The following is a 24,890-nucleotide window of genomic DNA, read 5'->3' as shown; positions in this document are numbered from 1 at the left end:
GTTAGTGCCCGGACACCGTGGCACCCCTCAGCCCTTTAGTCTCCCTTCCACCCCTTTTCTATCTCTACTAGAATTGCAAACTCCATGATGATGGGGACTTGGTCTGTGTTGTTTATAGCCCTATCCTGGCATCTACTACAGTCCTAGCATGTAGATATTTGTTAGCATGGATGGATATTTGCTGGATAATGAAACTTCAATACCAAGGGATGATATCAGGAATGATCTGCCCCCTTTCCCCAGGCAATGCTGAAAATATTTTCGGGTGTCACACCTGGAAGGGAGTGCTAATGGCCTCTGGTGAGTAGAAGCCAAGGATGCTGCTAAGTATCCCACAGTGCACAAGGACAGCCACCTACAACAAAGAATTATCCAGCCCCACATGTCAATAGTGCTGAGGTTGAGAAACTGCTACACTCCACGTCCAGGCAGCTTTGTCCTGCAACCATTCTGGGCCAAGACACTGTCCTTTCTCAATTGTTACCCTGCAATATCTTCCTAACAGACCTCCCTGCTCCCCATCTTGTCCCCTGAAATCTACCCTCTCCATGGAGCAGCCAAAGTAAGGTTTTAAAAATCAAGTCACTTTCTTACTAAAAACCCTTCCAAAAACCTATGGCTTCCCATTGCCCTTCAAAGAAAAGCCTAACTCCTTACTGCATCTTACAAAGCCCTACGTGACCTGACTTGCACTGGCTTCTTGGTCTCCGTTCCTACTACTTGCCTCCTCACTCACTCAGCTCCAACTACACTGACTCTCTGTTTCTCTAACATGGTGGGTCTCAACGTGTACTCCCTGGACCAGCAGCCTCAGCATCGCCTGAAATCAGTTAGACATGCATTTCTCCAGCCCCATTCCAGACCCACTGAATAGAAACTCCAGAGGAAACCTGAGCACTCTGGTTTAACAGGCCATCCAGGCGATTCTGATGCATGCTTGAGACCCAGTGATCTGACAGAGAGGCTCATTTCTACCTCAGGACCTTTGCACCTGCTCTTCTCTTTGTCTGGATTATTCTTCCCCCAGATCTTCAGGTGATGAAATCCTCATTCAAGTCTCAACTCAGTTGATACTTCCTCACACAGGCCTTCCCTGAACATTCTCTCTAGCTGTCCTCTGACCCAAGTTAATAACACATTCCTTTGTAACAAGTGTTATTTCATTATATGGTAAGTTATTTGTTTGCATTTATTTTCTCCCCTCTCTGATACAACGTAAGCTCCACTGGAGAGCAAGGATTCTCCAGTGTTCATTGCTCTATCCATAGTGTCCAGGGCAGTGTCTGTCAAAATGTGTATTAAGTGATTGAATAAGTGGAAGATCTGATTGGTGGGAAAGCAGGGGAGAAACTAAAACCAAAGAGGGTTTCAATTTACATTATACTGAGAAGTGGAGACAGGAAAAAAGAGAAAAAAATACTCAGACTGGGATATTTAAGAATTTTGACTTTTGGAGATGGAAGGAGTGGATGCTTGAGAAGGAGGAAAAGTTTTTCTGAGACGTGTTCTTGTTGACATTACAAAACACCCAAGTGGAGACTCAGTTCCCACAGGGCTGCTGAACTGTGCTGGGTAGAAGGCGACTTTATGCAGAGGTGATGTGGGTCCCTGGGACTGAAGAGATTTACACAAGAGCATCCTGCATTCATTCAACACACATAGAAGCCCCAGATACACACAAAAAAAGTTCTGGGGGGAACACAAGAGATGAATTAGATACAAATCCTGTCTTCAGGAAACTTGAGGTTTAAGTCAAAGGTAAGGCTCACACAGAGGTGATCACGTGAAAAGGTAGACAATGCCAAGAAAGAAAATGTTTTTCTCAGCTATGTACTCTATATACAGCATCTCCTTGGTGCTTTATATAAAGTATGTCATGGAATATCCACAAAAACTCTGTTAAGTATCCCCATTTTTCAGGTGATAATAAAGTGATAACGTTGAGCATTTGGTCTGTTTAAATCTAAAGGCTTTCTAAGAATTCTCATTGAATTCTTACACCATTCCAAGGAGGCATTTACTATCATAATCCCCTTTGCACAGATGAGAAAATTGAACCTCATACAGGTGAAGTGATATGCACAAAGTGATAGAGCACTTCTGCTCAAAAAAATAAACAAAAAAAGAATTGAGGATCCTGGTTCTTTCCACTATGCCACCCTTCCCCCAGGACGTTATGCAGAGGCCATTTTCAGCTTTAGGTAAGGAAACACTAGCCAAGCAGCATGGCTGTCTGAAAACACAGTGGGCTGTCCCAGGAAGCAGTGAGCTCTCTGTTGTTATATGCATCCAAACAGAGGCCGGAAAATCATTTGTCTGAGATGAGGTAGTGATTTCTGCGAATAGGGATATTACACTGATGACTTCTACGTTTCTGGATGTAACATCTCATGATTCTATTCCCAGTTACGTGGACTTGGGACCATCCTTCTCCTCTCTAGACCTCATTTTTATTCCATGGAGTTATATGATCATTAAGGTGCCTTGTAGGCCTTGCATTAAAAGGTTCCTAGTTTTAAAGGGCAGAGATGGAGGCCAAGGACACTGAGCACTGGCTAGGATTTCTCTCACTGAGGGTCCTGTTTAGCCAAGGGACCTGGGAACTTTGGAACTTTACTTCCTTCCCAATTTTGTCTCCAACTGGCCACAAACAATCCCGTACTGTGGAAAATTACAGGCAGCAAAGCACTGGTTTGATGACAAAGTGTTTTGGAGCCATTCCCATAGCCGGCTTGAGAACCTGTACTTCCCCACACACCACCTCCATCCCCACCACCCTCCCACAAAACCTCTCGTTTTATTAGAATTCCAATCATGCTCCAGTGATTTTGAATCCCCAGAATTCCTTTATCCCAGAGCAAGAGTAATTGGATTTTTTTCCTTCTCAGCCCCGGCCGCCCCTCCACTTCATCAGCATGCTGGGCTCTGGGCCCACCCAGCCCCATTGAAGGAATTGAAAAGATGCCATGCGGCTTTATGAAATCATATATAAGATCTTTAAGGATGCTTTCTGCAGTGGAGGGGGAATTTTTATTTTTCCATAAATCACTTCCAGCCTTCAGATAACAATTTTATAGTCTGTTAAGGTCCTAAGACAGAATTTACGATTCTAGGGAATGGCTCCTTCATCCTGATGTGGCCCTTTCTTCTACCTTTCAAGCATCCCACCCACCCCTTTCTTGAAGGATCTGCGAAAGGGAATGGGAGGGGAGGGAGCTGAACCGATGACTTCTACCAGTGAATGCAGACACCCTGCGCTTTATATCTTCAAAACACTCTAACATCCGTCATGTCATTTCACCAGCATGAATAGGCTGGAAATAGGCTGAGCAGGTCTTACTAGTCCCATTTTCCAGATGAGAAAACTAAGACCCTTAATAGAAGCAGGATCTAAACTACTTCTTCTGATTCTAAGTTTCTTTCTAACATGCTGTGATACCCCCCTAATTACTGTATGGCCTCATGTCTATTCCTGCGCTTAGAAGTAACCCAGGTTTGAAGGGCTGAAATTGTCAAAATACAGCCCAAGAATTAAAGTAATTGTCTTAGTAATGATGGAGGAGAACTGCTGTCCTCCTTCCCAATCCCATAACCACCAATAGACTGTGGTGGTAAACCTGTTAGCCAAACATTTGCAGTCTGCTTTAATCCACCGTACATGACACTGCCAGAGTTATTTCCCCAAAGCACAAGTGTGACTGGGTCTCTTTATTGCTCAAAAGCCTTTGGTCTCCCTTTTGCTTAAAGGGAAAAATTACAGAGTTGGTAGGAAACTTGGAGACCATCTAACTTAATTCTCTGTACCGTGCAATAATGTGCTCTACTACAGTGATATCCCTCAGGCCTCTGCATGAATAACTCCAGTGATGGGGATCTCATTACTCTTTTTTATTCCATTCATTTCTTTATTCACTTAATTTCTTTTATCTGAACAACAGATATTTACTGGACAGCCATGATGTTAAGCCTGGGAACAAAATCCTGAATATCACATACTTAAACATAGTAGTTAAGAGAAAGTTCTAAAATCAGATTGCCTAAGTTCAAATTCCAACTCCATTATCTAGTCGCTGCATCACCCTGGGCAAGCACATACCCTTTCTGTGGCTCAATTTCCTCATATGGAAAATAGAACTAATAATACTTTCAAGCTGGCGTATTACAAGCATTTATACATAGAAGCCAGTGATATACACAAGTAAACAGACATCTACAATGCAATGAAGTAAGTGTACAGAATGCTGTGGGAGCCTCTAATCCATTTGGGGTGGTGGTCAGGGAAGGCTTCCTAGAGGCAGTGACCTCTAAGTGAGACATTATAGCCAAACAGGAGTTGTCCAAGCAAAGAGAAAGAGAACTACTTTAGTATGAGGAAATGGAATTGCAGACACTATCCCGAAATAAAGAGAAAGTGTATACTGTTCAAAGAATTATAAGAGTTCAGCATAGCTGGAGTAGAGAGGGAAAGGAAGGGATACGACCTAGCCACTTCCTTTTCAGAGAGCTCCATTATGGAAAATCCTTTCTGTCTGAACTCCCAGCATGGTAGTTACAGACTTCTGCAAGTTGGCCCTAATTTACTTTTGCAAATTTATCTATTTTGTACACTTTGCTTTTGCTGTTTCCCCACCAAGGAACGTTTCCTACAGTGGGCTCTTAGGATTTGTAGTTTCTCATACCATTTTTGGAGGTAACAGAATCCCTCTTTTCTATAGGACACCCATTCCATGTGATTCAGGTGAGCTCACCATGATCTGAACCCACTTTCAGGCTATGTTGCACAAAGAATAACCCATTCTCTGACCATAGTAATGGGTTCAGGGATGGACACATAACCCACACTGAGCCACCCAGAGTCCTCCCTTATCTTTTTCTGTTGGAACTAGCATTCCTTTGGTGTTGCTCAGCTGGGAAGAGATGAGTTGGGACTGCCAGACTGTCTTTCCAGCCCCAGAAAGGAGTCATTCTGAGGAACAGTGCTAAGTAGGGAAAAGCAGAACCATAAGATGGCAAGAGAGACAGAGGCCAGATAATCTCACCTGAGCTCCTGGATGGAGACCTGCCAAGAACAGCTGTATTCCTGGACTTCTCAGTTATGTAACCCAGTAAGTTCTCTCTCTTTTGTTTGTTTCTTAAGCTGCTTTGAGTTGGGTTTTTGTCACTTCAGAAAGGATTCTGACTAATTCACTTCTGGCCTGTTCATCACCAGTTTTAGCTTAGTGCAGTTACCAACTCTTCCATGATGATTGCAGCCAGAAGCAAAGGACTCCACCCGCCCACCACATTGTTTTTAATCATGGACACTCAGGATTGCAGTAGCCAAATGGCATTTGTCACAATCTACCTTCCATGTTAGAATTTGGTACATAAGTCTGGTCTAGCATCTGAAAGGGAAACTCTTTGTAAGAAGCACTGTATCCTCCATGGTGAGTATTACAATGTCCACTACAGAGCAATTGCCCAATAAATGTCTATAGAAAACAAGAAAAGGAATGTGAAGAAAGAGCACTGGACAGGAGGATTCAAACCCCAGTTCTAATGTTTCTTAATGAGCATCCTTGGAAAAGCCACTTATCTCCCCTAGACTCAGTTTCTATACTTCTTTACTTCATCTATAAAACAGGGATAATATTTATTAAAGTCATTTTAGGCTGGAATAAGAGAATGAATGTTACATGCTTTGTAAAATGAAGAGAGACCTATTTAAATAAGTTAAAGCTTTAGTCCCTAGCACTGATCAAGGGGTAAGGAGTCCTGGATTTCTGGGTTAAAGACATCTCTGAGAGTAATGATCTATTCGGCAAGCTGGCAATCGTCTCTGGACATCATTTATAAAATGAGGACAGGGAGGAGAGCATTAGGTGAGTTAAGGAACAGTCTATGATTCTGTGACAATATCATTCCTAATAGCTTAGCACTTGGCCTATTAGTATCTCCCTCACGTCAGTGAAGGCAAGATGTTAGTCCAAGGGTCTGAAGATGAACAGGGTCCCCCTTTTGTCACCCCTTCTCATCAGTATAACCTTTTATTGAGGGCTTAAATTCAGCAGGCACCATGCTAGGTAATTACATTAATTATCTCACTTATTCTTAAAAACAACTTTATGAGGTACGCTCTATTATCCTCTTTCTGACCAGAGAGAAACTGAGGCACAGAAATGTTAAGTAACATGCCTAAACCATGCAGATAAAGAGGGGTAATGTCATCATTCAAACTTGGGTGACCATCTCCCAAAGCCCATGCTCTTATCCATCAAACTGCACTGCCTCCCTGTGATTCCCACTATATCATTTGACAGCAGCTGGGAAAGGGAGATCTGTGTCTGCTCCTGGTGGCTTGTGCAGTCCCAACCATGCTAACAGTCCAGGGTGCTGGGGGTCTGCGTTGAGTGAGAATGCCATGCTGCTAATGGAAGAAAATGTAATTATAGAGCATAATTACAGTGTATCATATTCTGTAATTACACTGATGGTATTTAATATAGAACATATTCTGAAGCTAAATGGAATGGAAACACCCCCTAAACAGAACAGAGTCAGAGCTGCTAAGAACCTGTTCCCTCGACTGTACAGAATTGCAGGACCTCTATAGAGTCATGTGTCTCTCAACAACAGGGATACCTTCTGAGAACTGCATCATTAGGCAATTTTGTCATTCTGTGAACATCATAGAGTGTACTTAATGCAACCCTAGATGATATAGCTTACTACACACCGAGAGTATATGGTGTAGCATATTGCTTCTAAGCTACTAACCTGGACAGCATAGTACTGAATACTGTAGGCAATTGTAATACAGTGGTAAGTATTTCAGTATCTAAACATATCTAAATATAGGAAAAGCACAGCAAAAATATGATATTATAACCTTATGGAACCACTGTCACACATGTGTTCCGTCATTGATGAAACACTCTAATGTGATGTATGACTGTTATTGCATTCCCCATCTTGATGAAAAGTGTCATCATCCACTCAATGGCCCAGTCCCCAAACTAGGCTACAGTACTTTCCTCTCACATCCTCACCTAACTCATCCTGCAGAAGCAGCTCAGGTACCATCATCCTCTAAAAGACTTTTCTGACTCCCAAACTGATGTTAGTTACCACTGATATGTGCTCTTTCAGCATCTTCCAGCATAGAACTCACCCCACTGTGCTGTAATTGCCTGTTTTATTCTGTGTGTCTCCATGTAGACTGAAGCAACTCGAATGCAAAGAATGTATTTTGTTTAGTGTTTCTCTATTCCCAATGCCTAGAATAATGCCTGACATACAGTAAGTGTTTCATGTTTCTTGAATGAATGAATCAATCAATGGAAAACATATTCAAAGAACCATATGTAAGCAATAATGTTTTTTTTTTCTATGACTAGGTATGAGGGAAAACATAGCATTATAGAAGGGCATATTGAGAAGCTTTTAGACCTTCCTTTAATTTTAAAGATGAGAAAAAAAGTCGGGGGTGAGCAGAGAAGTGAAGAAACTTGCACAAGGTCACACAGCAAGTAGAAAGCAAAAAAAATAAAAAAAAAATAAAAAGAAAGAAAAGGTCTTTTAATTCTAAGCTTAGTTGCTATTCCATGATATGGTAAAATCTTTAGCTATTTACAGCCAAAGATCTCGGTTAAGGAAACGAAGTGTCTGAAAAAATAAAAATTTTAATAATAGAAAATATTAGGGTAACAACAAATGTGTCACAAGGTTGCGTGGGCTGTAATACTTGGTATTATGGACTGAATAGTGTCTTCTCACAAATTTAACTGTTGAAGGCTTAACCCCTATGTGATGGTGTTTGGTGATGGGGCCTTTGGGAGGTAATTAAGATTAGCTGAGGTCATGAAGGTTGGGCCTTCATAATAGGATTAGTGGCCTTATAGGAAGAGGAAGATCTGTCCCCCTCTCTCTCTCTGAATGCATGCACCATGTGAGAACATAGCAAGAAGGTGGCCACCTGCAAGCCAGAAGGAGAGTCCTCACCAGAACCAGAACATGCTGTCACGCTGATCTCACACTTCCTGCCTCCAGAACTGTGAGAAATAAATTTGGCTTTAAGCCACCCAGACTATGATATTTGGTTATAGCAGCTTGTGCAGACTAAGACACTTGGCATCACAACTTTTACGATTTACTGAAGGTTTTAATAAAAGGAAAGAATTCCATTTCCACTTAGGTGTAGGTTCCACTGGGCTCTTTTAAAGTCCCTGGCTGCCCTTGGGGATACATGCATATCCTAGAAAGGAGACAAAAATGGATTAAGTGGACACAGAAATCACACCTCACTTCAGCCAAAAATATGTATGCATTCAGAAGTTTATTTATTTCGAATACCAAATACCCACTTGTACTTAGAGACCAAAAGCTTTCAGAACTATATTTACATAGCATGGAATTTCTCTTCCTCCCTACCCATTCATTTGTTTGTTCATTCAACAATTATAGAGTGTTAACCGTGTGTCAGGCACTAGGATCACAGCATTGAATGTAGCAGAATCTCTGCCCTCAGTGAGTCTCCATTTCAGGGGCCCTGCTGCCTGCTGAAAAAGCACCTGCCTCAGCAGCCAGACTGTCTGGGTTCTAATCTCAGCTCTGCCACCAACTGAATGTTGCATTTGAGCAAGTCGCTCTGCTTCAATTTCTTAATCCATTAAATAGAGTTATAATTAGACCTCTCCTCATAGTGTTACTGTAAGGACTGTCTGGGTCAACACGAGTGATGTGCTTAGAACCATTTGTGGCACGTGGTAAGTGTCAATAAGCAATACCTTCTATTACCTTCTGTTTTTTGCCCATATCCCCTCAGAGAAAGGTAGAACGCTAAAGCAACAAAGAGGATGCAATCCCATCCTCTTGTTTTACAGATAAGGAAATGCATCTTAGAGAAGACAAGCAGTGTGTCCCAGCTCACATAGCGTACTCATGTCAGAGCCTCAATTGTACTCTGATCCAAGGCCATCTCCATGTGGATCACCCAAGAGCCTCTGGCCTGGCAGTGCTAGTCACACAGACCAGGGTTCAAGCTCTGAACCTATCCCTTCCCAGCTGCATGACCCCATAGAAAGTTATTTAATCCCTTTGAACCTACATTTTTCCATTTGGAGACTGGGTATAATAATGCTAATGATGATGGTGATAGCAAGAGTATTAATAATAGTTATGATTCTTCTCTTATAGTTGGAAGGCTCCCATGAGATATGGGATGTGATAAAGGTGTGGCAATTGTAAAAGGCCATGCTGTCCAATACAGTAGCCATTAACTACAGGCAGCTATGAGCACTTGAAATGTGGCTAGCGCAACCAAAAAAATGAATCTTAATTTTATTTCATTTTAGTCAAGTTAAATGTAAGTTTTAAAACTAATACTCAAGTTGGTTATTGGAAAACTTCCAAGTATTTACAATTTGGGTGTATGAATCTACTTTTTTTTCTGTCTCTATTTTATAAAATCTTAATATAGGTGGCCACCTTCTTGCTATGTTCTCACATGGTGCATGCATTCAGAGAGAGAGAGAGAGGGACAGATCTTCCTCTGCTTATAAGGCCACTAATCCTATTATGAAGACCCTACCTTCATGACCTCAAGAGTTTCTGTGGAAGAGGTAGCATGCAAATTGAAACATCAAACTATAAAATACAGGATCTCAAAGACTTAGTATTAAAAAAAGAATGTAAGGTATCTCACTAATCATTTTTATCCTGGTTACATGTTGAAATTAGAATCATTTGAAGATATTGAGTTAAATAAAATGCAGTTTTGAAATGAATGTCACCCTTTCTTTTTCACTTTTTTAATGCGGCTACTAGCAAATTTTAAAATTCCTATTGACTTGACAAATGTATTGGAAAGCACTTAGTAAAGGGCTGTACACATGGGAGGGCATCCTCCCTTCTCTTCTTGCCTTATGGCTGCTCTCACAGATACTGGTTGGGAGAGTGGACCCCTTAGGAGTCTTTGGTCACAACCAGTAAAAACCAGCTGTGGTTATCTTAACCAAGTGAAGAAGGACATGAGAATACTCACAGGCTCTAAGGAAGGGCTGATGCATCAGACCTGGGAAAGAACCAGGGGCAGGATCTTGGGAGGAGGGTGCAAAGGTGGCCCCTGCCTCTTGGATGCCTGGTCTGTTATGCTTTTCCGTCATCATGTCACAACACCCTAAATGCCAAGGGAAGAGAATCTGGTTGCCTAGTTTGGCTCACTAGCTGGCCCCACGGCTGGGAGTGGTTGGGGGATGGGAGGGCATGTTGATTGACAGACCCAGCAAGAGGCAATATCCAGTGCAGAAAAGGCTAACCCTTCCTCCTCCTGTTGTCCCTCCAGCCCTAAGGAAAGTAGCAGCTACCTGCTTTTGCCAGTCTATAGGTTGCCTCTCCATCCCATTTGGCTTCTCAGCTTTTCCACTTCCTATGTAACCATGAATCAATTGAAGTGCTGCTGCTAGGTGGAAAAAATAGGTCCTGGGAAGGCAAGAGCCACAGATGCCACTTAGTGCAGTGGCCTAGGCACAGGGAAATGCTTAGATGTTAAATGAGGAAAGTAGCAAGCAATGGGTGAGTTCTGCTCTGACACTGACACACTGCACCCTTGAGGGAACTGTCCTGCCACTTTAAGCCCCTATTTCCTCAACTATAAAATGAGAGAAGAGTGAAAGTGCTGGGTTCTCTCACACAATGAAACTATCACAATCCCTTCAACTCTTGCTCTTACACTTCTCAGGGCTGGACCCCACCTAGAAACACTAGGTGATCCCTTCACTCTATTGGAAGGGAAGACTCAGTTCTGGCTGACTGAGCTCAGCTGCAGCGAGCCTCCCAGCCCAATACCCTGCCCCACCAAGGCACTGTGCAATTCCGCAACTCTCTCCTGTGCCTGAGACCCTCTGCCCCTTCCCTATTCTCTCACCCTCTCTTATAGCTTTGCTGCAAAATAGAAAGTCCAAGAGTTGCCACGTTCAAAGAAAGCCCTTTAGTCTAATTTATCAGGAATTGCTAATTCAGCTAAACTAAATATTTTTTCTCTTAAGCAAGAGAATTTAACTCCCTGCATGATCTCTCTTGTTAAAATAGGAGAAAAAGCCTTATAATTCTATAAAATCCATTTTGTCAGCCTCGATCACACTCCTTGGTCAATGACTTTTTCCTCTGCTTGCAAAAGTGCCTCCTCAGTACACAGACCAGTGGCAGGAAGGACCCAGGAGAACTGGCTTTGAGTATCAGTTATACATATATGTATGTATGCATTCATTCATTTATTCAGCATTCAGCAAAATGTAGGGAGACAGAGATGATTAAGACCTAGTTTTTGTCATTAAAGGGTTCCCAGTCTGCTACAGGAGATTGACAAGTGAGCAAATAACCACCTACCAATACAGGAAAAAACTGAGAGGCAACAAAAAATTGTTATGGGGGTTGGAGGAGGAATCAACAAACTCAACCTGGGGAGGTTCTTTGGGGAGGAGTTTATTCTAGGCAGAGGAAAGAGAAAATGCAAAGTCATGGCGGGTGTTATTAGTTTGGAGAGTAGAAAAAAGTTTAGCTGAACATAAGTTGCAAGAGGGATATTAAGTGAGGAGGCTAATAAGATAAGTCATTTCATCTTTCTGAGCCTGTTCCACCATCTATCAAAAAGGGACAATTGCCCCCAGTCTTTTTACCTCTAGGGATGGTGGAAAAACTGAAATGTCATTCTTTGTGATCATTCTTTGAAAATTGCAGTATATTATGGAGATAGATGTTAGGGTGAATTCTTAAGAGCCAGCACATCAGCCCTGGGGCCTCCAGCACCCACCCTCCTGGCCCCATGTAAATTAGAGGAGCCTATTGGATCAGCCTTGCAGAAAGCTTCCTTTGGCAGAAGGGCAGTGTGCCTTTATCTTTACCAGCTCAGCTTCCAGCCCCATGTTTATGAAAACTCAGAGGTCCCTGGGTCTTAGCATCTCCTCCAACCTCCCCATGAGTTCCTTGTACTTGGAGTAAGATACATCTAGGGTCAAATCCTAGCTCTGCAACTTAAGAAGTATGAAACCATAAGACTCTCTAAGAGAGCTTACCTTCCATTTCCTTGTCTATACAATAGGACTAATGGTGCTTATCTCACAATATTTGAAATGATTAAATAAAATATTTTATGGGAAAGTTCCTGGTAAACTGTAAGGAGATATGAAAATATAAGCTATGACCATCATCCATCACCATTGTTTTCCTATTACCTCTTAATGAGAATCTCTCCTAATGAATAAACCACTCTCATTTCAATGTGAAGTATACTTTACTGGAAGTCAAGAAACCTGAACTCTATTCCCAACTCTTCCCTTATACTGTCAGGCTCCTCTCACATCTCTCTCTGCTCCTTTCTGTATGTCAGGAACTACACTTCCTGACCTACTGGCTCCTTTGCCTACCAGCTTCCCAGTAGGTGTAGCCATTCAAACGCCCAATTTGAGGACTGGACAGTGGGAGAAAGGGAGAAGCCAGGGTGTTTTTCTTCTCTTGCTGTCCCTCAGGTGCTGTCTTGTAGCCACTGTGTCTCAGGTGCTTCTGTATTCGTAGCCACTGTGTATGCACCACAGCTCCAGATCTTGCTGGGTTCCCAGAATTCTGAAGTTTCCAAGGTCCTAAGGTTCTAGCTCCTATTAGATGGGCCTGGCTTCTGGCCTGTGATAATAACACCTCCTCCTATTGGCCCTCCAGCCCTAAGGAAAGTAGCAGCTACCTACTTTTGCCAATCTGTAGGTTGCCTCTCCATCCCATTTGGCTTCTCAGTTTTACCATTTCCTATGTAATCATTTCCTGTATAGAAAGACATTCCTGGAGTGGTTTTACTCTCAGGACCCTAATTGACACTCTGAGAGTTATTTCATTAGTCAAAGGAACACAGTGGATTATATCTAAGACATCTTCCACTTTTTATAGTCAACAATTTTGTTGTTGTTGTTGTTGTTGTTAAAAGAATTTCACAGAAAAGAATTTCACAGCTGTCCCATCTACCTTTCTTGCTAGGTTCTTTCCCTCTTAGCCACAGCCATCTTGCTGGCTCCAGTAATATTCTCTAAATCAGAATTCACAACCCACCTCACCATCAATACTCAAAACTTGGCTATATAACACCAAAGATCTCCCAACCCAGACCCAAGTCATGGGTAAAAGATTTAACTGTATGATTCCCTTTGTTCTCCCTTGGCCCATCAGGTCTTTCTCTCATCCTTCTGGAGGTAAATATTGTGCATGTATTTTGCATGAGTGTATATGTAGAAACCACCTAACTCAGAGCAACGGTTCACAGAAAATGCTCACTACAAGCTTAGTGAATAAATACTTGCCACATCACACATCTGCTTGTCTCTACATTTTTTAGCGCCTTGCCTTGTACTCTTTTATAACCTATTGTCAGACAAACTGAGTCCAAATCCTGACTCTGTGTGACCTTGGGTACCTTTACTTAACACTTCTGAGATGTTTCCTAGTTTGCATGATCCAGGCTTTGGAACCCACCTGGTAGGGTTATTGTTGGGACAGAGAGAGCAGATGGTCATTTTCTTCCCTCTACCTTGGACTTTGACCTTCTGCAAGCTTGTATCTCACCTCACCTTCTACTCCCCTTCTGTTTCCATGGTCCAAATCTAAGTGCTCTCCTCTGCAGTGATTTGGAACAATAAACGCAGCTCCCTGGTATGCCAAGTGCTTTCCTAGTGGCTCCCTGAACCAGGCCTCATTTCCATTGTATTTACCCTAATGCATGAAAGAAAACCAGAAGCCTTTCTCTTTCAAGGGCTACAAACTGAGATGCCAAGATGTTAACTCTTATTTCCAGATCACACAACCCCCAGGCCACCTCTAACATATCCACAGCTGTCATTCAGATTCCAAAGACATTGACTTATTTCTCATCACAATTTGCAAGCAAAGCCATAATGCTCTAATTATGTGTCTATTATCACCATCATCGTAATGCACCCACATGGATGGTGGCAGCAAAGCTGGGTTAATATATTCATTAGGGACAGGCACGAGCAACATGACATTAATACTGCTAATAATACCTAATTGGGCTTAATTACAATGTGATGCCTAATATATTGTGATGAATTTATTCTCAAAGTATTTACATATTTGTAGTTAAGTAATTAGCATTCTGTCCATAAATAACTCCTCAAAAGTCCACCCCAGCTCTAGAGCAGAAGGGAGACTGAACACACCCTGCTCCTTAAAATGGACTGGCAGAAAAAAAAGTTCTTAATTTGTGTAGAAATATATATGTCACATCTTCTTTAGAGGAAAAGTGAAGGGGTCCCATGGGAAAGACATTTCAGGGAAGGTAGCAGGAGGAGAGAGATGTGTTCCTCTCAACTTCAGGAGTCTGACGGAGAGTAAGAGCTTTCATGCTAGGGGTTTTGCTGGGCTTGTCAGACCACACAGAGAGTTCTGTGATCTGTCCCAGATGACATACTTGAAGAGGGACATTCACAAACAAGGGGAGGGCAACCTGGTGGAGAGAGGACTCAGAGGTGCAGCTTGAGAGTCCTCCGCATGCTTAACTTGCAGAAGAGAAGTCACAGAGATAAGAGAGCGGTCTTCTCAGATTTGAAGGGCTGTCATGAGGCCGCAGCAACAGATTGTGAAGTGGGCAGTAGTATAGGTTTTGAAGTCAAGGAGACATGTTTGAATCCCAGCTCAGCCACTTACTAGGCACATGACCTTGTACGAGATGCACAATGTCTCTAGACCCCTGTTTTCCCTTTGGGTGCTATTAAGTAGATCTCAAAAAAAAAAAAAAAGGATATGATGTCTGAGTTCTGGGATTCCAGAATCCTCAGCCTACTTGCCTCATGGAACAAGGGTTAAATAACCTTGGCACTAGAACCAGAACGCATTTCATACCTATTCCCACCATTTGAAATCTGGTGATGTTGGGCAAGTTATTGAATCTCTGTGGACCTCAGATTTACAACCTGAGAGTTAATATAATATCACACCTAACTTACAGGGTTGTCATGAGAATTGAATGAAGAAATAATTCATGGTACGTGCTTGGAGTACTTGGCACATAGTAAGCACTCCATGTTATCTAGTATTAGTATTGCTGTGGACACTTCTTTTATTTAACATCCAGCTGTGGGCAAAATATACTCCCTAGCTAGTTGAGACAAAGATGGAATTTATTACACTGATTAAATGGCCATGAGGGTTTTGAGTGCTGAGGACAAGTTCAAGGTTTGGTTGTTCAGGAATAAACTCCCAAAGCCACATCACAGGCCCCAAGAGAGCTGCTGTCTCGTCTACCATCCAGAAGCCACCAGCTGTAATCCACCTTTATGGTCACGGTCAGGAAGCCATGTGATGAGGAAGCTGCCACTATCAGGGGGCAAATATTTTTTTTTTTTTTGAGATGGAGTCACGTTCTGTCGCCCAGGCTGGAGTGCAGTGGCACCAGGAGGCAACTATTATTACTGCCAGCTGCTTGGCCACATTGTGCCTATCACAACCCACACCAGCTGACTTGCTGCCTGACAACCACCATCTCAACACCCATGATGCTGTTTGGTGGACAGTGGAGCCTCTGCTAATGCTACTGCAAAAAAAAAAGAAAAAAATCAAGCCTCTGCAACTATGGTTTCCAGCAGAAGCAGCAGAAGCAAGGCTTCTGTCACTTCTTCTAAATCTAACAGGAGCAAATCTGATTGGCCAAACTCCAAAGACAGCTAGAACCCCAATTGCAAGAGACTCTGAGATAGGTAAGTTTTATCTTTTGAGATGCTGCAGCACAGAGAAGCACACTAGAAGGAAGGTAGAATGGCCGTTGAGTTCCAATCCCCCTTCTCCATCATACCACCTCTTCCCTGTTCCGAGGCAAATAACCTTCTAGGAAAATGTGATGTGCACTACTAGTCAGGTCTTCAGCCCCAGAGCCCTATCTAGTTGTCCATATAAAGCTTGAGAAACCTCTTTTGCTCCTTCAGCTTAAAAGCCAGACAGAAATTTGAGCAATAAACTGCTCCTTTGGCCATTCCCTTGACTACGTCCCAGTCTTAGACCTCCAGATCTCATCATTTCCACAGCAAGAAGAGCCTTGCCAAGTCCAATACCAAAAAAGAGAGTGCCTCTCCCTCTGGCATAGAGCTGATCACCTAAGCTGGATGGCATTTCCTCCTTCTGCAATCCTGTCTGTGCTCCAAGAGAGGGGAAGAGGGGGAGGGAAGTTCCAACTGGAGGTAGACTTAGGCTTTTCTCCCAGCCCCAGCTCTGTGCTGGTTATCCTCCACTTGCCAACTGCACCATCTGCCATTTCTGCCATGAGGCCGACCTCCAAGCAGAGCAGCACCAGGGTTCCCTATCCTTCAGCTCCCAGATGGATCAGTCAATGCCACTGGCAGAAGATCCAAGGCAAGAGGAGAAAGAAGTGGGTGTTTCTGCCCCACTTACTCCAGATTTCAGCATTGAATTTCTGGCAGTGTCTGCATCCTTCTATGGCTATAGCTCCTGCCAGGTGACCTTCTTCCTGGGCTCCAGTAACACCACCATCTTCTCTTTTGCTGCAAGGCACAGGGGAAATAATGGCTTTCAACTGTTGCTAACCCCTGAGGGCATCGGCATGGCTTTTTGGCTTGTTTAACCTTGCCCACAGTTCTATTCAATTCAATTATTAAATAATCTCTTTAGTTAAACACTATTTCCTGCAAGGCTCCTAACAAATACCAGCCCCAAGGAAAGGATCTAAGAGAGAGCATTTCTCCTTTTCTCAAGGCTTGTTTCATTTATTCCCCATTTAGTCCTCCCATTAAACTCTCTAGTCTCTCCTAAAGGAGTTCTGCCATGTCCTTGGACCAGAAGAGGTCTTCTGTCTCAGCAGAGAGGTGAAGGGGGAGGGAGAGGCCTTAGTTCCAAGCTGATGGCCAGTTTCCTTAACATCCAAGGAAGAGCTACCATTTTCGTTCAAGTCCAAAAGCAGAAAAAAGGCAATGTTCCAGCTGGAAGGCAGTCAGGAAGGAAGAGTTTCCTCTTATTCAGTCTTTTTATTCTATTTGGGCCTTCAACTGAGTGGATGAGGCCCACCCACATTAAGGAGGGCAATCTGCCTTCTCAGTCTACTGATTTCAAATGTTAATCTCTTCCAAAAACACCATCATAAACACACCCATAAACACAACCAGTTATCTGGGCATCCCATGACCCAGTCAAACTGACACATAAAATGAACCATTTTGCACCACCTATTGTGGGGATTCTCTCGGTTTTATCTGCACCCACCTTTCTAGATGGCTCCCAGATAGTGCAATCCTCCAGGAAAACATGGTCCAAACACACTCCTTACCGTTAATTATACTCTCTCTGTTTAAATATCTTTCGAGGAAAACCTAGAGTAGTTTTTGTTTCTACGGGACTTGTTTCAGTGAACCCTAGGCGATACAGGGAGCAAGACTGGAGACAAGGAGACCAGTTAAGAGCTGTGACAATTGTTTTGGGATGAAGGAACGGGGGCTCAAAACTAAAATAATAGCTGTGAAGATGAAAGACAGAGAGTGGGAAGGGATCAAGAAGCATTTAAAAAATAAAATAATAGGGCTTGGGGACCAGTCAAACATTAAGCATGAGGGAGAAGGAGGCATCCTATGATGAGTTCTAAGCCTCTGTTTTGAGGAGCACTGAAAGGATGATGTCATTTGGTGAGGTGGTGTGGGTGGGTGGGTGAACACAGTTTGGAAGGTGTTTTCCATAGGATACTAGTAGATAGCTAAGCATTAAGCATATGGCTCCGTAATGGACATTTGTCATTTTATATCCCAGAATCCCTTCCTACAGCCCCTCTGTTTTCAGATATTGTTTGAAATAAGTGATCTAAATGGAAGCTGATATCTTTGTCTGAGGTTCTGCCTAGATTAATTCATGAAGAGATAGACCCTTGAAACAAGACAAGCCCCCCTTCATTCTTCACCAGGATTTTCTAACCAGGTCCAGAGAGCCTCTTTCATTCTTTTTTATACAAATTGTGAGCCTAAAGATTTTCTGGACTGCCAGAAAGTCCTGAAGCCAGACTGAGAGAATGGAGCCAACATGAAAGACAAGCCATGTCCTGACAGTGCTCACATCCCTAATTCTAGCTGTCACAGGGTCCAGCTGTTTCCCTGCCCTTTCCTAGGCTAGCTTTGTGTGCCAGTGACTTCTCTTAGTATTTGCCTAAGCTAGCCCATGTTGGCATTCTGCCGTAGAGTTTTATGGGGTCTGAATTTCAGAAGAGCATCAGTGTTAGATGCAGATCTGCGAGACATCAGCAGAGAAACAGTAACTAGAGCCTTTAGGGCAAACAACTTGCCAAGGACAAATATAGGATGAAATACAGGACAAGCATAGGATGAAAAGAGAAGGAGCCAGGGACAGAATCAGAGTAATCCTTAGTATTTTAAGGATAGCAGAAAAGAAAACTACTATGGAGAGTGAGAAGGAGTTTTAAAAAGTGAAAGAAGAATCAATAGAGTATCATCATTGAAATAAAGGAAAGAAAACCTTCTCAAAGGCCTGGTCAACACAGTCAAACATGGCAGAGTTCAACACTGAAAAGAATCCATTAGATTTAATCAAGCAGATTGGCAGGGGAGAAGCCTTCTGGCCCCAACCCTGAGGATGAGTGGGAGGCGAGAAATAAGAGACACAAAGTGAGGGGTACAGAAGAATAGTCTGGGTGGTGGAATGTAGGGTTAGGACAGATCTTTAAAACAATGATTGTCTGTGTGCTGAAGGAATGGAAGAAGGGGAGAGCCCTTACAGGGAGTGGAAAGGGTCCAAAGTACAGGAGTGGAACTTAAAGTTTGCAAGGCACTTTGCCACATCTTTGCTTTTTCCCTTAATACCCTTGGGAGTTTGTTCCTGGAGAGACTATTATTATTCCATTTTGCAGTGATAAAACTGAGGCCTAGAAAAGTTAAGTGGCATACCTAGGGCCCCACGGTAAAATGGTGGGCCTTGGACTCAGACAGTTTCTTGATCTCATGCCCAGGGCTCTGTCTACCATACCACATGCTTCTTACTGCTCAGGGTAGTGTTGGCCTCCACCCTGGATTTAGACAGGGGACTTCAGGAAACAGGAAGAAAGAGAGTTAACCCATATTGAGGACACCTGCCATGAATTTGACACTATGCTGAAGACTGAGAGTCATTCAGCAGATATTTATTAAGTACCTACTACATACCAGGTGTAGGAACCAGGAATTGGCTCATGCAATTTTGGAGCTTGACAAATTCCAGGATCTGCAGTCAACAAGCTGGAGATCCAGGGGAGCCAATGGCGTGGTTCTAGGCTGATGGCCAGTTTGTTCACAATCCAGAAAGGGCTACTGTTTCAATTCAAGTCCAAAGGCAGGAAAAAAGGCAGGAAACCAAAGAAATGAACCCCTGCCCTTGTGGAGATTACATTCTACCAGAGAGAGACAGAGAAACAGACACCTTCTTGTATTCCTGCAGTGAGCACACTTGTATTGAATGCATATTATCTTCCAGACTCTATTTAGGGCCTAAAGATCTGACAGTGAACATAATTCAAAATAAAATTAAAAAATAAATGAGTAAAATCTATACTCTATTACATGGTGATAAATGCTATGGAAAAAAATTAAGTCAGGGAGGAATCAGGACTGCTGGAGTGGGAGGATTGCAATTTTTAAAAGGGTTGCTAGAAAAGGCCTCACTGCAAAGAAAAGGTTTGAGCAAGACATTGAAAGAGGTGAGGGCATATTCACCTTTTGGATATTTTTGGGAAGAGGAACAGCAAGTGCAAAGGCTCTGAATTGAGCACATGCCAGGAGCGGTCAAGAAGCTAGAGGGAGACCAGTGTACATGGAGTGTGGTGGAGTAGGGTGGAGTAGAGTGCAGTGAGGAAGGTACTGTGGATTGGAGGCAGGCAGGGGTGTGGTTAGGGTCACGCAAGTAAGGTGGTGTGGGGTAGAGAAGATCTGAATGAGATGAGAAGAGATGCAGTAGAGTGAGGAGGGGAAAGGTGGGGTACCTAAGACCAAGGTAGTGGGGTCTGTCAGAGTTGGATAGAACCTTAAGGTCCTCTAGACATACTAAGGACTTTTATTTTTTCTCCGAATGAGATAGGAAGGCCTTGACAGTGTTGATCTTAAGAGTTTTATGATATGGCTTTATTTGAACAGCACCACCAAGGCTGTTTACTGAGAAGACTGTAGGGAGAAAGAGTGGAGTCGAGGGGAACAGTTAGGAGATTATGGACTTAATTCAGGTGAGAGGTGCTGAAAGCTTAGTTCAGGGTGGCAGCAGTGCAGCTGGTTAAAAGTGATTCGACTGTTGATATATTTTGAAAACAGAGCCAGCAGTATCTGCTGGATTTTGGGTGTGAAAAGAAAAGGAGAGCCAAGGATAGTTCCAAGATTCTGGTCCAAGCAACTGGAAAGATGCAGTTGCCACTGAATAAGATTGGGAGGTCTTCGGTGCCAGGAATTTGGGGATCCAGTGTTTGACTTGGTAAATATTAAGTCCGAGGTGCTTTATCTTAAAATGTTAGATAGGGAGTTGGTCATGTAAATCTAGAGTTCAGGGGAGAGGCCTGAAATAAAGATAAAAATGTAAGGGTCATCAACTCAGCCAGCGTGAAGAGGTTTACACCAGCCAAAGATGGGACAATTCATTCAATAAGAATATTAACTGCAATGGGTAGACATACACATAATACATTTGCAAATCCATGCCTTCATAATGAAACTGAAAAATATATCATTGGTCCCTTTGAGGATGCTAAAGAATAAACTCATTATTCAAAAACTGGGAAATAAGACAAAATAATTAAGCATTTAAGCTGCCTTTCCTTTTTGAATTGCACTTCCAGGTAATCAAATAGTTGATGAGGGAAGTATTCTGATAAATTAAGAAGGAATAATAGAGTTAGATGATCATCATTTTGTTAACCCCTGATGAAATATTGATCCTAGGCAGTAATCATCAATGGCATCACAAAGCCACTAACTGGACATAGTGTGTTTCCCATCAGACACCAGCTATAAAGTACTTTTGCCAAAATACAAAAACTGGCTCCAATCAAGCCTCCAGATCTGCTCACTAATTTACGGGAAATACAGGAGACAGAGGAACATGTTTAAAGACACTAGGTGGATACAGTCAACAAAATCCAGAATGTGACAAACTCCTAACACAAACAACCCTGTTTCTTCAACAAATAAATTGCAATAAAATAAAACAAAGGTATCCATACATTTAGAGACCAAAGAGCTATATGTCAACTGAATGTTATATATAAACATCATTTGGATCCCAATTCAAACCATACCACTGACTAGATATTTGATAACATTGAGAAGCTATTGCCATTTTATTAGGTGTGATAATGGTATGTGATTATGTTTAATAAAAAAATCCTTATCTTTAAAAATATATTAAAATATGTATAGTTCAAACAGTGTTATGTTTAGGATTTGCTTCTAAACACTCTATTGGAAAGAGAGGAAAGTTGATGAGAGTAGAGTGCTAGAGCATGTATATTTATAATACCATCCTTTATACTTCTGTACATGTTTGAAATTATCCATAATTTTTTAAGGTCTAGTTAAGTAGTTATTAGATAATAAATAACACAAAAAGAATATACACAAGAAATTCAAGAACAGGCAAAACTCATTGTAAAGGAGTCCCCTATGGGAGGGGTGCTGCTGACTACAAAGGGGCACAAGGGAACTTTCTGGAGTAACAGAAATGTTCAATCTTGATCTGGGTGATGGTTACATATGTTTTGTAATCGTGTAGTATAAGACCCATAAAATTATAATGTTTGCACAGTTTACTATATGTGAAATTAGACTATATGTAAAAGTATATAGTACACAATTACTATGTGCAAGGGCAGAAGGGAGGCCAGGCACACATTTATAATTCCAGCACTTTGGGGGGCCAAGGAAGGAGGATCACTTGAGGACAGGAGTTCAAGACTAACATAACAAGACTCTGTCTCTAAAAAAAATTGTTTGTAATTTTAAATGGTGCGTGGTGGGGTTGGGAGAGTCACCAGGACATAAAGGGCAACAAAAGTTATAAGACTGGATGAGAGCATCAAGAGAGCAGGCGGGGACAGGAAAGAGGATGGAGTGTTATGTTCGAGAGCACTTCAACCTGCAGGAGTCCAGGAATTGAGGAGAAACTAGCAAAGGAGACAGAGCAGGACAGTCAGTGCAGTGGGAGGACGACCACAGTGAGATGTGCTGGAAGGCAACAGAGGAAGGCCTTTCCCTGTGTCAGAGGCTGCTGGTGGACTGTCAGATGAAGACTGAGAAGTGCTCTTGAGTACACCCTTTTGGGAACTCTCAGTACAGTAAGGGAGGCAGCCAAGAAAGGGCTTCCTGTGGAGGAAGTTTATAGATAGAGAGAGAGAAAGCAGAGAGACTGCATGGAGTAGTGGAAAGGGCCTGACCATGCTGGATGGTCCAATTTGGTGTCTTCACTTAATGAAACTATAGTCAGGGGCAAGGAACCCCACTCCCTGAGCACCGCTTGCTTTCAGTGTAAAGCAAATATAGTAATGATGTCTGTCTTGGTCTATTCATGCTGCTATAACAAAACAGTGTAGATTATAAATTGTGTAGATTATAAACCACAGAAATTTATTTTTCACAGTTCTGGAGGCTGGAAAGTCCAAGATCAAGGTGCTTGCAAATTTGGTATCTGGTGAGCATCTACTTTCTTGTTCATAGGTCCCATAGGGCATCCCCCAGGTCTTGTCAATGTCACATCACATGGCAGAAAAGACTGAGGGTGTCTCTGTGGCCTCTTATATAAGGGCACTAATCCCATTCAAGAGGGATCCACCTTCCTGATCTAATCACCTCCTAAAGGCCCCATCTCCTAATACTATCACTTCGGGGTTAGAATTTGCAGGGGGCACAAAGCCAGTGCAAATTCAACATACGAATTTGGGTGAGACACAAAGCCAGGGCACACCCAGCAATGTCCAACTTGTAGCTGGTTGTGAAGGCAAAATAAGGTAACTTATGTGAAAAGTCTAGCATAGTGCAGGGCACTGGTAGTTACTCAATAAGCTGTCTTGACAGAGAGTGCAAACTGTGGGCCTGAGTGGAGGACTTCAATCAGAGAAGAAGTGGCATTTGATTGGGTCTGGAGGATGGGTTGCATTCAGAACTGGGAGGACTAGAGGGAAAAATTGAAATACATAATGTAAGAGATCATATCAGGTTAAAAAAGGAGGACAAGAAGAAGAACTGGAAAGGCTGATTTTTAGGAACTCTGTGGCGCCAGAAGTGCCCTGGGGCAGTGTAAAGTCAGGAGGCTCTGGGAAACCCTCTTCTCCAGAGGAGTTTGAAGAAGCCTGCCAGCTACACTCAGGCTGCAGCTGTGACCTTGCTGGGCCCTGAGAGTGACAAGAACGGAGCCCATAATGATTAACCTTGCCACTTGTTTCTGTAGTTTATTGTGACAAGACAATGCAATAAGGAGGGAGGTAATCAAAAAGCAATTTTGTAGCAGAAAGCTTAAAGTGACAAACCTTGCTTTTCCTAAATAAATCACTATTATTCCCATATGGCTCAGGACTGACAACTTGGGTTTCCTTAGTAACCAAGTACTTAGCTAAACCTGTGGCTCAGTGTGAGCGAGAGCAAACCGCATCTGGAGAGAAGAACTAGTTGCCAAGTCTTTCCCAGAGGCCCCCTCACACCTCACAGGTGAACGCAGATGCCATTAGCATTCCCGGCTTTAACATTCTCCGTTTTCACTATTCTCTGGGGATCCCTGAGGTCTATGACACATAGTAATTTGTCATTTTGCAGAATCATTAATTTGGCTTTTGAAAACCATTTGCTTTGCTAGTGACTGGATTTGGGAACTCCAACATCCAGATCTCAGCATGGCTTTTGAGGTTTACAAGGTAATGCTCATGATGTGATTCCTAAAAATGTACCAAAAATGGCTTCTCTGTGAATCATGCTCCTAAAAAAAGAAATCCAAGAGCTAATGCCAGTGATGGAAGGGAAGAAAAAGCAATGAAGACTAGGAAAGCAAAGGCACTTAAAAAGAAAAAGTTCCTATAATCCCAGCACTCTGGGAGGCTGAGGCAGATGGATCACTATGTCAAGAGATTGAGACCATCCTGGCCAACATGGTGAAACCCCATCTCTATGAAAAATACAAAAATTAGCCGGGCGTGGTGGTGGGCGCCTGTAGTCCCAGCTACTTGGGAGGCTGAGGCAGGAGAATCCCTTGAACCCGGGAGGTGGAGGTTGCAGTGAGCCGAGATCACGCCACTGCACTCCAGCCTGGGCAATAGAGCGAGACTCCGTCTGGAAAAAAAAAAAAAAAAAAAGGAGAAGAAGAAGAAAAAGAAAAAGTTTTGTGACAAAAATATATATTTTACACAGATATTTACAAATATCTAGATTTACGAAGGTGTTTTAATATATCCTTTGCAAGTATTAAGTATCTATGCTGTTGTTTAACAGTTAGCTCCCTTCTTCTTCCCTTTTTTTTTCTTTCCTTTCTTCCTCCCTCCCTTCTTTGGACACATTTGTTGATCACCTGCCTGGTCTAAGCCATGGGCTCTGCACACAGAGGCCTGACCCCCTTGCTGGGGAGACGGATGTGAACTGATGAGATGTGAACAACTCCAGGCTGAGAACTCAGAGGAAAGCGTGACCACTTTAGGAGGATTTGACATGTGGGACTATAGGCCAGTGGTCTGAGGATTGGTGTGAAGCTGACCAGGGCTTGAACACAGATTTCTCAGAAGCTCTGGAGGGATGGGTTTGGAACAAATGTGGAAGGGCCTGGACTCCCCACTCATTGCCATGTCATGCCAAGAACGCCGTCTCCAGGCTGTCCCTACTCATCCTTGGTTCCGCAGGCTCCTCCTGTCTCAGGGTCTC

At 42.8% G+C, this 24,890-nt stretch overlaps 1 protein-coding gene across 7 annotated transcripts in view; it reads right to left on the bottom strand.

The window, feature by feature from the left end:
* Positions 1–24,890, bottom strand: part of OMA1 (OMA1 zinc metallopeptidase) — a 279,608-nt gene that overhangs the window by 136,572 nt on the left and 118,146 nt on the right. The window lies entirely within an intron of this gene.

Source organism: Pan troglodytes, chromosome 1, assembly GCF_028858775.2.
Source record: "Pan troglodytes isolate AG18354 chromosome 1, NHGRI_mPanTro3-v2.0_pri, whole genome shotgun sequence".
In the NCBI taxonomy this organism is placed as follows: Eukaryota; Metazoa; Chordata; class Mammalia; order Primates; family Hominidae; genus Pan; species Pan troglodytes.
The sequence above is the reverse complement of the archived record's forward strand: the minus strand, read 5'-3'. Positions and strand labels throughout refer to the sequence as shown.